The 13,608-nt window shown below is 43.8% G+C and overlaps 1 protein-coding gene across 1 annotated transcript in view; it reads right to left on the reverse strand.

Moving 5' to 3' along the window:
• Clybl (citramalyl-CoA lyase) overlaps window positions 1–13,608 on the reverse strand; it is a 231,589-nt gene that overhangs the window by 51,680 nt on the left and 166,301 nt on the right. The gene's annotated exons all lie outside the window — the stretch shown is intronic.

A 13,608-nucleotide genomic window follows, 5' to 3' on the forward strand; every position in this document is an offset into this window, starting at 1 on the left:
GTCGCTCAGATGCTGAAACTGGATTGTGAAAAACAAACAAGAACACAATGTGCTGTTATTTAAAAATCACGCATTTGGAAAGAAATAAATCCAATATTTTCACAAACACTGTAAGCTGTTCATCCTCAATTGTGAGCTAGGAAATTGGTGAACATCATATTCTAAAATTAAAATGAAGGCGATGTTGGAAAACAGTTCTCAAAAGATGTATTGAGACAGAACTCTGAGAACAGGCCAACAAATTCTGGCCAAAAGACCAGATAGTTGACTGTTTGATAAGACTGTAGAAATTTTATTGATAGTATTGCTAATTGAAGCTGAAATACTCTAAAATGGAGAGGTTAATTAAGAGTGTGAATTTGGTACAAAAACAAAATTACCAAAACAAAGCCGGGGATGGAGGAATATCAAAATGGAGCCCTATCTCTGATAGTGGGGTGTTTCCTTTTGGGAAAAACAAAACAAAACAAAAAACTTAAAATGGTGGTTCATGCAGAAGGCAGCTATTATATGGGAAAAAATAATTACTTACTTCAACAGAGACCTACTATTCCCATTAACAATATTATTGATAAGCCAGGTGTGGTGGTACATGTTTATAATCCCAGCAACTCCAGAGGCTGAGGCAGGAGGATCACAAGTTTGAGGTCAGCCTGGGCAACTTAGCAAGACCCTATCTCAAAATAGGAAGGTCTGGGGATGTATCTCAGTGGTAGAGTGCTTGCCTAGCATGTGTGAGGCCCTGGGTTCCATCCCTAGTACCTCAATAATGATAATAATAAATTACTATTATGTTTTAGGTTAGGGTTCTCTTAGGTTTTTATTAGTAAGGCCAACCATGAGGTCCACAGGAAAAGAGGTACTAGAACTCCCACTTAATGGTATCCATCCTTTGAAATACACTCAACTGAAGTGGATTAGTTTCTTAAGTTACCATAACAAGTGATCACAAATTTTGCAGTTTGAGACAAAAGAAATTTACTCTCTTAGTTCAGAGTCCAGAAATTTGAGACAAAAGTATCGGCAGGGCTGAGGCCCCTCCCTGGGGAAACCTTCCTTGCCTCCTCCAGTTTCTGCAGCTGTTGGCAGTCCCTGTGGCCCTACCACTCCAAGCTCTGCCTCTGGCTTCTCCCTGTCACCTATGAGGCCACTTGCCATTGCCATTACCCACCCAGATAATTCATGAGGATCCTCGCCTGTAGATTCTCAACTACATTTTTTCACAGAAGGACACATTCACAGGTTCTAGGGATTAGAAGCAGGATGTGCCTTTTGTAAGGCCACGGTTCAATCTACCATAGGAAGCCTGCTTCACCAACAGTGGAATGAATGAGTCCTTAAAGGAACGACTAGAAATCCATGTGATAATAAAAGTGAGTTCTCCCTTTCCTATCTTCCCTCTCCTCCCTACTCCATTTAGAGTAAAAATGCCTGAACTATTTGAGGACATTGGCAGTATCTCTAGGGGTATCACTGTGTCCCTGGAGACAGGGCTTGGGGCTGTCCCACACTTACCAGGCAGATGAGGTGGGCAGATCTCAGAAGTGACTGGGAATAATCCTAACCCATGTGACTCCTCTGCAACACTCCTGGCCCCAGTGACAACATGCTGCTCAAATGCCAGGCCCACCTTTCTGTCCTTGAACACCTCTAACCCTGCATCACATATCAGGGTGCTGTCCGCAGACACAGTTGGCCCCCACGTTCTTTCTGCACATCAGTCCCATTCTCTCCCTCTCCTGGGAGAAGGCCTCTGAAGGGCAGGGGAAGATGATACTTCGGAACCACTGCCTTCCAGAGGTGTGTTCCCTGCCACCAGTGCAGCCTCCTCCATTGAGGACTAGTAGAGGGCTTCCATTGTTTAAAGAGGACATTTTCACATGGTTGGCTAAGACCCAGAACTGTAAAATCAGATACTGTTAGGGCTGAAGACCGGTCTGCAATTATCTAGCCATTTTAGAAAGGAGGAAGCAAAAGTCCCAGAGACACCAACACACAGCTGAAGGTCACTCACCATGCTGGGGGCCCAGGCAGGACTGGAATGTGAGTCTTCTGGTGCCCATCCAAGCAGTTGTCCACTGCATCACGTAGGGTGTGGGACGGACACAAAGTCACTCCTATTACGTCTGGCACACCTCCATGGCGCCAGTCAATGAGCTCACCACCCCGAAGAGTACGGCCAGTGATGTTTCCTGAGTGTGAGCTCTGGGCACGTGAGTGCTCTGTTCTCAAGGAGTTTGCCACCCTCAGGTGAGTCAGGATTAAACAGCATCCAGGCTCTGACCTGCTGCCACATTTGGGAGTTGAATGGAACTAAGATCACCTTGATCAGCTTTTGTCACCACACCCTTAAAAGAAAGTAAAGTAGTTGGAGCTAATATCTCCACTTTCCAGGGCTCAAAGAAGCATCCAATATCATCATTTGAGTCCAAAGCACCTCTTGATCTAGAATATAAGTCTCCTCACTTCCTTTCATTTATTTAAGTCTAAAATTAAGCAGGAACTCAAGGTCAACAACAACAGCCACAGTAACAAAGCTGTATTTATTAAAACTCATTGTGGATCAAATAAAGTATATCTCTTGGGAAGAGTAAAGCCATCAGCTAGCTACTCGTAAATGAGAGAGGCATTTTCTGGTTGACACGGTGACAGAAAAAGACCCAGATGGCAGATCCTTTTGGCATAGGCTTGTGTGCTCCGGCTGTCTAATATGTTCCTACACTGCATTAATTCTTGTATCAGAACCATCGTGGGAGTTTGCTTCTTTCCAAGGAAGACAGAAACAAAAAGGTTCATCTGTAATATTCTTACCTTCCTCCTTTGACACTGGGATTGCCCGGAGGAGGCGACTAAAATGACCTGGATGGCTGGGTGAGAATCGTCAAGCTCTGTCCCCTGACAGATGCGACACAATCACTTCTTTTGAACAGAAAAGAGGCCTAGGCTTCGGCGGAGTATGTTACCTGGGCCGAACCTGATGCCTGAAGAAGATTCGGAATTGATTTTAAAAAACAGGTTTTGGCATGTTGGACGGAGCATGCTGCAGTACTGCTGGCTGCAGAGTGAGTCCCGCGGGCTCGCAGCCCTGTCTTCCTTCGTGAGGAATCCTTGCCAATCTAGGATCTGCGAACTGCTTCTGCCAGCGAATCTCTAATTTAGCATATGTACAAAGCCAATTTTTGGACACCATGATGGAGCCTGGCACCTCTGCAGCCCTCCATATTTGCAATGTTCACAGTGGAATAATGAGTAACTAGCAAGATAGAAAAAAATACGACATGAAAAGGCTTTCTAAATTCACAGATAGATCGTCTATGTACTATATATGTATATGTGCCTCCCTCCTGCTTTCCCAACATAAACTTCCCCCATGCCTTTCCTTGTAGTTATTTCATTTAGATTTTCAATCTGGGATGCATTTAGCAAAAGCCAACACTGACAAAGATAAAATCCTGCTCCCCACTGAGAACATCTGATTTTTAAAATGTAGAAATGTTGCTCTTTACAAAATAGGACATTTCCTTTTTAATTAGCTGCAAAATACACCCAAATAATTTGCAACTAGGAAATGATACCATTTTAGAGTACTTAACAGTAATTCCCATGCACAACCACTTTGAGGAGAAGCCCAAGCTAGCGAAACCTTCAGTTTTGAGTATAAAAATTGGGCTGCTTCAGTGGGGAGAGTTGTCACCGCTGTGAGAAAATTCACCTGACTCTCAGGTTGTTGGTGAGGGACTGGAATCATGTCTTCATCCAGAAACCTGTGTCTGAGGTATGTTTGTTGGAACATTTGAAACAATTGTTAACTGAATCTCCAGCATGTCTATCCATCTTTGCTGAAAATGGGGATTTGTCTCTCTCCCTTCTATAGATTTGTTGCCAATCTCTTCAAAAGAGGTAGCATGGAAGCTCTCTCTGATCACTTCATGCCATCTTTGAAAATAAACACATTTATTGTGTTCACTCACCTACCATCTGCTGGTCCTGAGTCCCCAGAGGGGCATTCAGCAGGAGGAGCATTTTGACTTTGTCCTGCATACAAATGAAATAGAATTGCTGAATTGAGGGGGAGACCAGACAATTTTCTGATGTCTGTTTCTTCCAGCGCATGGCTCCGTGGCAATGGCCAACTTTTTGGCTCTTTTGGTAAGTGAGATCCCTTCTATCCTGCCCAGGTGAGCACTCTGGTAGGCATGCTAGGGATGAACGAGTCCTCGCAAACCATACCAACCCTTACGTTTAAGGCTGCTCTTGGTAGAAAGTGGTAATCTGAGCCCTGCGTGTGTGACTATAAATATTTCAGGCACTTGGCTGATGGCAAGCTTTGCACGGTAGGCAGGAGCCAGGCTTGATGGCCCTGCCCTGGTGTGGGTCTCCCCAGGTGGCAGGGCTGAGAGCGGGCAGTGTGGTTGGCAGGAGGTGGAAGTGCATGCCTCCAGTCATTCTGAGTAGCCCCTGGGCTGATTAGCGACGGGAGCTGACAGGCTCTGAGGGGAGGGCCTGTCCAGTTTCCTTCCGTAGCAGGGATGACGGGCCGTGCATGGGGTCCTGCGGCAAGGGCTGGGGGTGTCTGTGTGTGAGCGTGGCCACCTTCCTCATCAACACACCACACTCCTGGTCTCTTTGGAGGATTACCATTAAGGGACGCCTGATGGCATAAGGCGCCGGGTACTCCTCACCCCTCAGGGGCTCCGCCCAAGCCAGACAGAAGGGCAGGGCAGCAGCACCAGGAGTCAGCGAGGGGGATCGATATGTGTATATGGAACACAGTCACGGACAATTGAAGAGGCTCACACGTCACCCCGCAGGGAGCTGCTTCAAACTGAAGTCTGTGGTAAATGACTCACAGAACCCACACCCTGGCTAAGTCTGCCTGGGGATGGCCAGAGGTAACGTTGTGACATTTGTGATTCAGAGTTAGAGTGAAGAGAATGTATGTAAAGGATTCCAGAAATGGCTCTAAAAACAAAAACAGCTACTTAAACAGGAGGAATTTGTCATCCTGAGAGATCTTGGAAGCCAGAATAATGAGATAATCACTTTTTCAAATGTTGTCGGAAGGAAAGCCAAATTCATTACCACATACAGCCGGCAATTTGAGTGCCACTGCCTTAGCATCCTGAGACAGTGCCTAACTCATCTGCATGTAGAATCCCTATTGATGGGCACGTGTTCACACAGGGGACAGAGATGGTACAGTCATGAGAACCAAGACAAAGATTAGAATGCAGTTGTGTAAAACTTCTGGCTTTTGATGAGGTAAAATTGATAAAGACTTAAAAAGATAAAACATGTACTTCCGTTTTACCAAAGCCTAGTAGATGTCAAGGAAATCAGAGTTGGATTATAAGTTGGAATTCGTTTACATGGTTTGTTTTTCCAGGATTACTGCTGATTTTCCTGGTGAAAAGAAAACACCTCATGCCCAGGACTGCCAGGTGTTGGGTTATAACAGAGTCGAAGAAAAAGGTAACCTCTAGACAGGAGTAGAGCATTGGTCAAGGCCTTCCAGGACAGACATTGAGATACACAGACAGACTTATTTATAGGAACTGGCTTGTCCGAAGTGTGTCAGGCATGTGAGCAAGCTGGCAACTCAGACAGGACTGATGTTGTAGTCTGAAGGCAGAACTTCTTCAGGTAGCCCCAGTTGGGCTTGCAGGGCCTTTGTTTGGCTGGATAAAGTCCACCCCATTACAGAGAATAATCTTTCATACATAAAATCAACTGACTGTGGGTGTTAACCCCATCTACAAAATATTTTCCCAGGAACTTCTGGATTTGTGTTTGGTTAACAAAGTGGGTACCACAGTCTAGTCAAGTTGGCGCCGAACACTGACCATCACAGTTGCTTTCTTCCAAGCTGTGAAGAAGGACTAGGAGACTTTGGTCTGTGAAAGTTCGGGCCCTCTCCCCTGGAGGAGTCCTGCCAGCTGCTCCCCACAGAGGTGCCACGATACACTGCTGCTCCACAGTTTGTTGTCTTCCTCGCCTGAGGGCCGTCTGTGGACGGGAGCAGACGAGGGACTGGTGAACGAGGCAGAATGGAGGGAGGAAGACCCAGCTACACTGAGTGGTGATCTGCGGGGCCCGGCAGCCTGGCCCCTGGACTGGCTCCGGTCATTCCTGTTCTCCTGTTCACTACGTGCCTCCTGGCATGATGTGCTGTCAGCTTGCGGGGGAACCTCATGCATCAAGACCAGCGATGAGCTGCGCTGGACCAACAGGTCATGGACGTTCTCACCCTAGAGAAGCATAAGCGTCTTTCCCACCGATCACCCGCCAAAACTTTCCTTTCATAATTTTTACACTGACAGACTTCTCTAAACAACACATCATCTCCTATAAAAAATGGGACTAAAACAAAGGGAAAAAGCTCAGAATACAAACATATTTTGATTCTTGTCTCCAAAGTCAGCTAGTAATAAATAGCGTTTATATGCTATCATTGATAAAGTGCATTCACATATTCTTATTTTTATCCTTGCAGCAACCTTGGGAGGCCAAGGTATTCTCCCTATTAACAGATGATGGCTCTGAGGCTCAGAGGGGGGGAGGTGACTTTCCTGTGACATCCAGCCAGCAAACTGCTGAGCAGGGACTGAACTGTGCTGATCTTGTGCCCAGCTCCACCCTGGGCTGCCTAGACGCCTCCAGGGCTTGTTGCTGGCGACCAGCTCAACCTCTCAAACCTTCGTATAGATGTGGCTCAAAATGCCCATCCAATGAACCATTAAGTTCAAACGTAAGTTTATTGGATGCTTATGGAGAAGCACTGTTGAAGGCAGTGTTCCCACATGTGCACCGAATGCCCTCTTCCTCTTCCCTGCATCTGTCTTGGGCACAGAGAGCTCTACCAGAAGGGCAGGAGTCCCCTCCACAACAAAGAGGCCTGCGTAGGGGACTGTACAAAGCAGGATGTGAATAGAGTCCATAAAGTGAAGGCTTACATCCCAACGAATGATCAGGAGAAAAGGTGATTTCCTCAGCTGACCACCACTGGCCATGCCACCTCTGGACTAAACCCTTCTGCTCCATTTGACATTCTTATTCAGGCATGTTTTAATGAAATTAGGGATGCAGAGGATAGTTTTTTGATGGAGTGAGGAGACAGCCCAGCTAGAAGGCAAGCCAGCTCTAAACTCACACTGAAAGAAGAAAAGAGAAAGCCAGAGGGTGAGCATGTGTGCTCATGTGTGTTGTGTGTGTGTGTGAGTGTGTGTGAGTGTGTGTGAGTGTGAGAGTGTGGGGATGTATAAATGAAGGAAGATGAAAGTGATAGAAGTGGAAGGCGGCGCTGGGTGATACTGATTAATTAGACTTGGAGATCTTGGCAGCAAGAGGTGTGTTTATAAACAGTCTTCACTAAAACATACCTTTCCAACTACTAACTCTGTTATTTGCCAGAAATAGTCTCTGCTCTAATTATTCTGTACTTGTTTCAATCTGAAAGTGGGAAGAGAAAATACTAGTAAGTGAACATAACCATTCTTGTGCTGTGTCTCTCCTCAGAGGTTAACATTTCCAATGCCCAACTAGTGACATAAGGCCAATTCAAACAAGTCAGCAAGGCATTAGGCAGGGGGATGTTAGTCAGAAAGCTTTCAAGCTAGTAGTTAAGAAAAATTAGACCAAACACATACAAAAATAACAGAATCCTAAACATTAATAGCATGCATGTGCCAAGCCACCAGGAATCCAACTAGTTTTTCTCTTGGGATTTGAGTCTAGAAATGTTTGCTCTATAAGGATAGAATAAATACTTTTTCAGACATGCCAAATCTTTTTTTTTTTTTTTAATTATCTTCCATCTTTTCTTTCTGAGGAAGTGATTATGGAACGTATTCCACTAAAATGAGGGAATAAATCAGGAAAGAAAAAAACATGAGATCTAATAAACAAAAGCTCTAACTCAGATATTACGCCAGAGGACTTCCCCAGACAAAAGAAAAGGAAGCTGTCAAATAATAATTTAGTGGGCAGCCAGTTCAAAGTGCAGCAGGGGATGACAGCTTAAGGAGGGAAAGAGGAATCTATAGGTGGCTTGATGTATTTTAAGACACTTTATACCTCTATTGGAGAGCTAGGAATTGTCCCAGTGATAGAGACATAGAAATAAAGTGAACTTAATAGGTAAATAGATAAATGAAAGGTACATCAGGACAATGAAATATGACTCAGCAGTAAAAAGGAATGAGCTATGGGGCTGGGGTTGTGGCTCAATGGTAGTGTGCTCACCTAGTACACGTGAGGCATTAGGTTCATTCCTTAGCACCACCTAAAGAGTATAATAAGGTTATTAAAAATCCTTTTATAAAAAGGAATGAGCTATGAAATGAGGAAAAAACACAGAGGAACCTGTGCATGTTGAGTAGAAGAAACCAGTCTGAAAATGCTATGCATTGGCATTCCAGCAATGTAACATTTTATAAAAGTCAAAACTACAGAGAGGAATGGTTATCAGAGGTTCATTGAAACAAAGGTATTTTGTTAGGGTTGAATGTCAATGCTAGGTTACCCCAATTCCTTTGTACTTTGGTGCACAGTTGTATATTGGAAAGGTCATATTTTTTAGGCAATGTATATTAAGGTTGAAACTATCCTGTATAATACTAACTATAAGAGGTTATACAGTCATGAAAACCCACAAACTGCACAACACAAAGAGTAAATTCTAATGTAAACTATGGACTTGAGTTCATAAAAAATATTTAAATAAATAAATAAATCCAAGGCAATAATTAACTTCAACAAAAATAAGAAAGCAAATATAATCAATAAAGTATATGGATCAGTTGTGAAAGTATATACTTAGGTTAAAAAAGTTAATATTAATAAACTATATATTCATATACATGGAAGATGGGATGGGGTAAAAGGGTAAGAGAGCTCAATCCTTATAGAAGGAAGTCAGTAGATAATAACTCCAAATGAAAAAAAAATCAAGAAAAATATATATAACCAGACTATCTATCAAAATGGAGATAAACAGCAAGAAAGTTAAAAGAGTTGAAAATTGTTTCTTCTAGAGGGTGAGATTTGGGGAGGAATAGGAAAGGTTGATTTTCCTTATAAGCCTTACTATAACAGAAAAGAGACCCCTAGGTCGGCTAGGTTTCCCCAATTTGTGAGTATTTTGGTGCACAGTTGTTTATTGGGAAGATCATATTAATAAAGCCAAAACCATGAGTTCTCTCTGACCACATGGACCATATTTTATTCTGGATTTCATTGAAAATCTGTATAAGCTGAGTGCAGTGGTGCTCGCCTGTAATCCCAGTGACTGGGGAGGCTGAGGCAGGAGGATCTCAAGTTCAAAGCCAACCTCAGCAACACAGTGAGGCCCTAAGCAACTTAGTGAAACCCTGTTTTAAAATAAAACATAAAAGGGCTGGGGATGTGGATCAGTGGTTAAGAACCCCTGGGTTCGATCCTTGGTTCAAAAAAAAAAAAATCTGTACCATTTGTCCCAATGGAAACTGAACTACAGCCTGTGAAGGGATCTGCACAAGTCCATGACCACCACGGAGGAAATGGCCAAAGTCCCTAAGGACCCCTGGAATGATCTGTGGCTATGTTGCACTTGATCTTGTTCAGCAAGGCTCTTGTATTCACCACACCTGCCCCTGCCAATGTACCAAACATCAACTCAGCGGGAATTCAGCTTTCACAAGTCGGCATCAGCTGTACTTCTGAGCCATTTCTTTAATTTCTTTCATGACTTTGAGCCTATCTATTTTAAGCCTCCTAGGAACCTGTCCTGCTGCTGTGCTTTCCTGTTTAAATTCTAACCTACTTGAACTTGACGGTGTGACTTCTGTTATTTATTGCTATGTAATACACCACCTCAAAACTTCATGACTTGAAGTCATAACCATTTTATTTCACCATGATGCTGTGGGTCAGAATTTGTGCTGCTCACCACAGGTCAGTTACCTGGTGACTTGCCTAGAGCTGGATGATCTAAGATGGCCCTACGCACTTGTCTGAATGTTGGTGCAGGCTATTGCAGGGTTGAGACTCAGTCCCTCGTAAGATGGAAGAGTTCTTCATGCAAGTCCTAATATATTCAGTTGACCAGGGCAAGTCACATGCCCAGCTCAGAATCAATGCAGGGAAATACCTCACAAAAGGATGGATGTGGGAGGCATGAATCATTGGAGAGCACCAAAGTTCTCTTCATTGCCATACTCTGGGTTCCTGCTTGATCCCTGGTCGAAAGTCCCCCAGTGGGTACTGGACATCTTTCCAGGAAGTGGACGTGCTCTTTTGTTCCCAAATAGAATGTAAGCTCACTAGGGCTTTATTTTTTGCTCTGTTAGTGCCCATGCATGGAAGAAAACAACAGTGATGTGCTGCTGTAAAAGGAACCAGGTCCGCCTTACTCTGAACTCAATACCACTGGGCTTGGCCAGACCTGGGACAGCTGGGGAGGAGGCAGCTGGGCTTTGACCACATGTATGGCAGTGCCTTGGTACAGTCTTGCAACGCACGTGAAAATCCCTTGGCTGTGCCCTTACAAAGAGCAAGAAGCCAGGTTTACCATTAAAAATTAGAAGACAATATAAGATATTCCTGTCTAGTCAGGCATAGTGGCACACGCCTGTAATCCCAGAGGCTTGGAAGGCTGAGGTAGGAGAGGTCAAAGCCAGCCTCACCAACTTAGTGAGGCCCTAAGCAACTCAGTGAGACTCTGTCTCTAAGTAAAATATAAAAAGGGACTGGGGATGTGGCTCAGAGATTAAGTGTCCCTGGGTTTAATCCCCAGTACAAAAAAAAAAAAAAAAAATATATATATATATATATATATATATACATATATCTTTGTCTAATAACAGGATCAATTTTGGATAAATTAAGATACATCTGCTTGTTTATTCACTGAATAATATGAATTAAGCTAACTCATGCCAGGTACTGTTAGGTGTTGGATAGACAAAAATGAATACATTACGGCTCCTGACCTTAAGATGTTCGGAGCATCTTATTCACATGAAACATAAATGTCTTTGCTAGCACACATGTGCAAACTGCTGGAATTTGGATCCAGATGATAAATCCAGGGCTACAAGTTCCTGCATGTTGTTGTAGTGACTAGTCCAATGGTGAGAGTATAGACGGGGCAATATCAGTCTTGTGCTAAGATTGAGACCACGAAGCAACGTGATGATGATCCCCGGAGAGGGCTCATGACAAAAGGAATCCACACAACTGCCCAGGAGACTACGGATGGGTGTGCATTCTGTGTGGCCGGACAAGGCGAACCAAGAAGTACGGAAGCTGTTCACGGTCTGCTGCTGTGACAAGTTTCTAGTGACTTTTTCCATTTGTTATCCTGTTATCAGTGTTACACTCTTGTCTGTGCAGTAAGGACAAGGTTTCACATGGGTGGGCATGGAGAAAAACCGTGGCTGCAACTCTAAGTGCGTCCCCCACCCCCTCATGTTCAGCGCCCGGTTGGCCCACGTGCAGGTCGCTTCACGCTCAGGTGCCTAGTCACCGACGAGAAAGCTGTCCTTCAGCCTCCAAGCCAATGCAGCAGCGTCAGCTCCCTCATCCTGTGCTGAGGAACAGACACAGCAACCTCCGTGAGCTATAGCAAGATGGGACACAGCAGGAGGGGTCAGACCCTTGGGACAGATCACCTGGGTCAGTCTGCTTCAGAGAGCTGGGATTCTCTGCCACCCGCAGCCACTGAGCGCACAGGTCCAACTTTATAGGTGCGCATCTGATGGTTAATTTAAATTTTACATGTTGATTTGAGTGGGTCAAAGGATGCCCACATAGCTGGTAAAACATTATTTCTAGGTGTGTTTGTGAGGGAGTTTGAGTAAAAATGATCTTCCCTCATCATGGTGGATGGGCAGCATCTAGTCTGTTGGAGACCTGAATAGAATAAAAGGTGAGTAGAACAAAATGGGCAAATTCTCTTCTCTTGCTCCCTCTTCTCAATTTGGAACAGCCATCTTCTACCATTGGACATCAAAGCTTCTGGTTCTTGGGCCTTCAGCCTGGGAGACTCGTCCCAGAGGCCCTCCTGGTTTTCAGGCTTCAGGACTCAGAATGAATTACACCACTGGCTTCCCCAGATCTCCAATTCTCACAGTATTTGGGATGGGATGTTCCTCCAGAGAACCCTGACTAATACTGTATCTACATATTTACAATAATGACAGTACCTTGCTTTATATGGTAGGTGTGAGGCTCTGTTACATTTTTGTAACTTAAATTATACCTTGGAAACACTAGGGGAACCCGGTATTTAAAAGTCCCCCTGTAAAGGCTTTTAAACATTTTTTGATAAGTCCGGTTTTCTCAAAGCAGGGCACAATAGCAGCATCCCACAACAGTTCTAGATAATTACAGTACATCAGTATGATGGAATATTAAGCAGTCATTAACATTTATAATTATGAAGACTGTGATGATGTGGAAAAATGCTCTGGTGATAAGGGGAAAAGAGTTAAATCCAAAATCATATTGAAGCTCGCTGCAGCTAGGTCAAAAGGCCTGGGCTGGAAAATAACATGGAATACGGAAAGTGTATGACACACATCCCATTTCAATCTCGAGTGGAGTAAATGGAGCTTTGTAAAAAGCAAGGCCCACCTTATAGCTATAGAAACTGAAGAGGTTAAAACAATTTCACAACATGTTTTGCCATAGCAATTTGAACAGCTGTAGCAGAGAAACCCCACAATTATAGAGACTCAACACAATAGTAGTGCCTCTCCTGCTCATGTCAAATCCGTGGCTGTGTGTGTATGTGTGTGTGTGTGGGTGTGTGTGTGTGTGGGTGTGTGTGTGTGTTTAAGAGAGAGAGAGATCTACCCCAGGCAGTCTTTAAGGACCCAAGGTCTCTCTGTCTCTCTCTCTTCGACAATAAGCCCAAGGACACAGAAAGAACAGAGCGAATAGGAAATGATGAAGAAAGAACACAGAACAGAAAGTTTGTATGCCTCAGGGCTGGAAGTAGTATGCATCATTCCACCGCATTCTGTTTGGCCAAAATATAATCAATATATAATGTAAATGAGCCTGGGAATATAATCTGTGTATCAGGAGGAAGAAGTGGTTTTCATGACAAGCTGGCTGATCTCCCATCTGACCATAATGACTAAGGCAAGAATTGAAATTCAGATCTTTCAACTTTAACTCAGTGCTTAAATTTTCATATCTTCTCTCAATTGTTCTCTCTCTCTCTCTCTCTCTCTCTCTCTCTCTCTCTCTCACACACACACACACACACACACACACACACCTTAACATATACATATGCACTGAAGATAAAGAAATGTACCAAAATTTAAACAGAAAAAACTTCTATTTCTAAGGATGCCCAATGTACAATCTATGATTCTTTCTAAGAAGCATATTATGATCACAATGAAAGTTATCACTGTGAAGGAAATAGTTATCAGGGATAAACTCAGTTTCTGGAACAAAAGAATTTGGCTAAGAGCTGGCTCATCTGAAAAAGAATGAGCAATGCCTACATCATTCCATGGTTATCCGTGTTTCCAGGGTTCCAGCATCTTTGCTTTAGCATTATCCCATCCTACCTGTGGTATACACTCAGACCCCATTCCACTTCTCAGGAAATCT

This window comes from Sciurus carolinensis, chromosome 5, assembly GCF_902686445.1.
Source record: "Sciurus carolinensis chromosome 5, mSciCar1.2, whole genome shotgun sequence".
Taxonomy (NCBI): domain Eukaryota; kingdom Metazoa; phylum Chordata; class Mammalia; order Rodentia; family Sciuridae; genus Sciurus; species Sciurus carolinensis.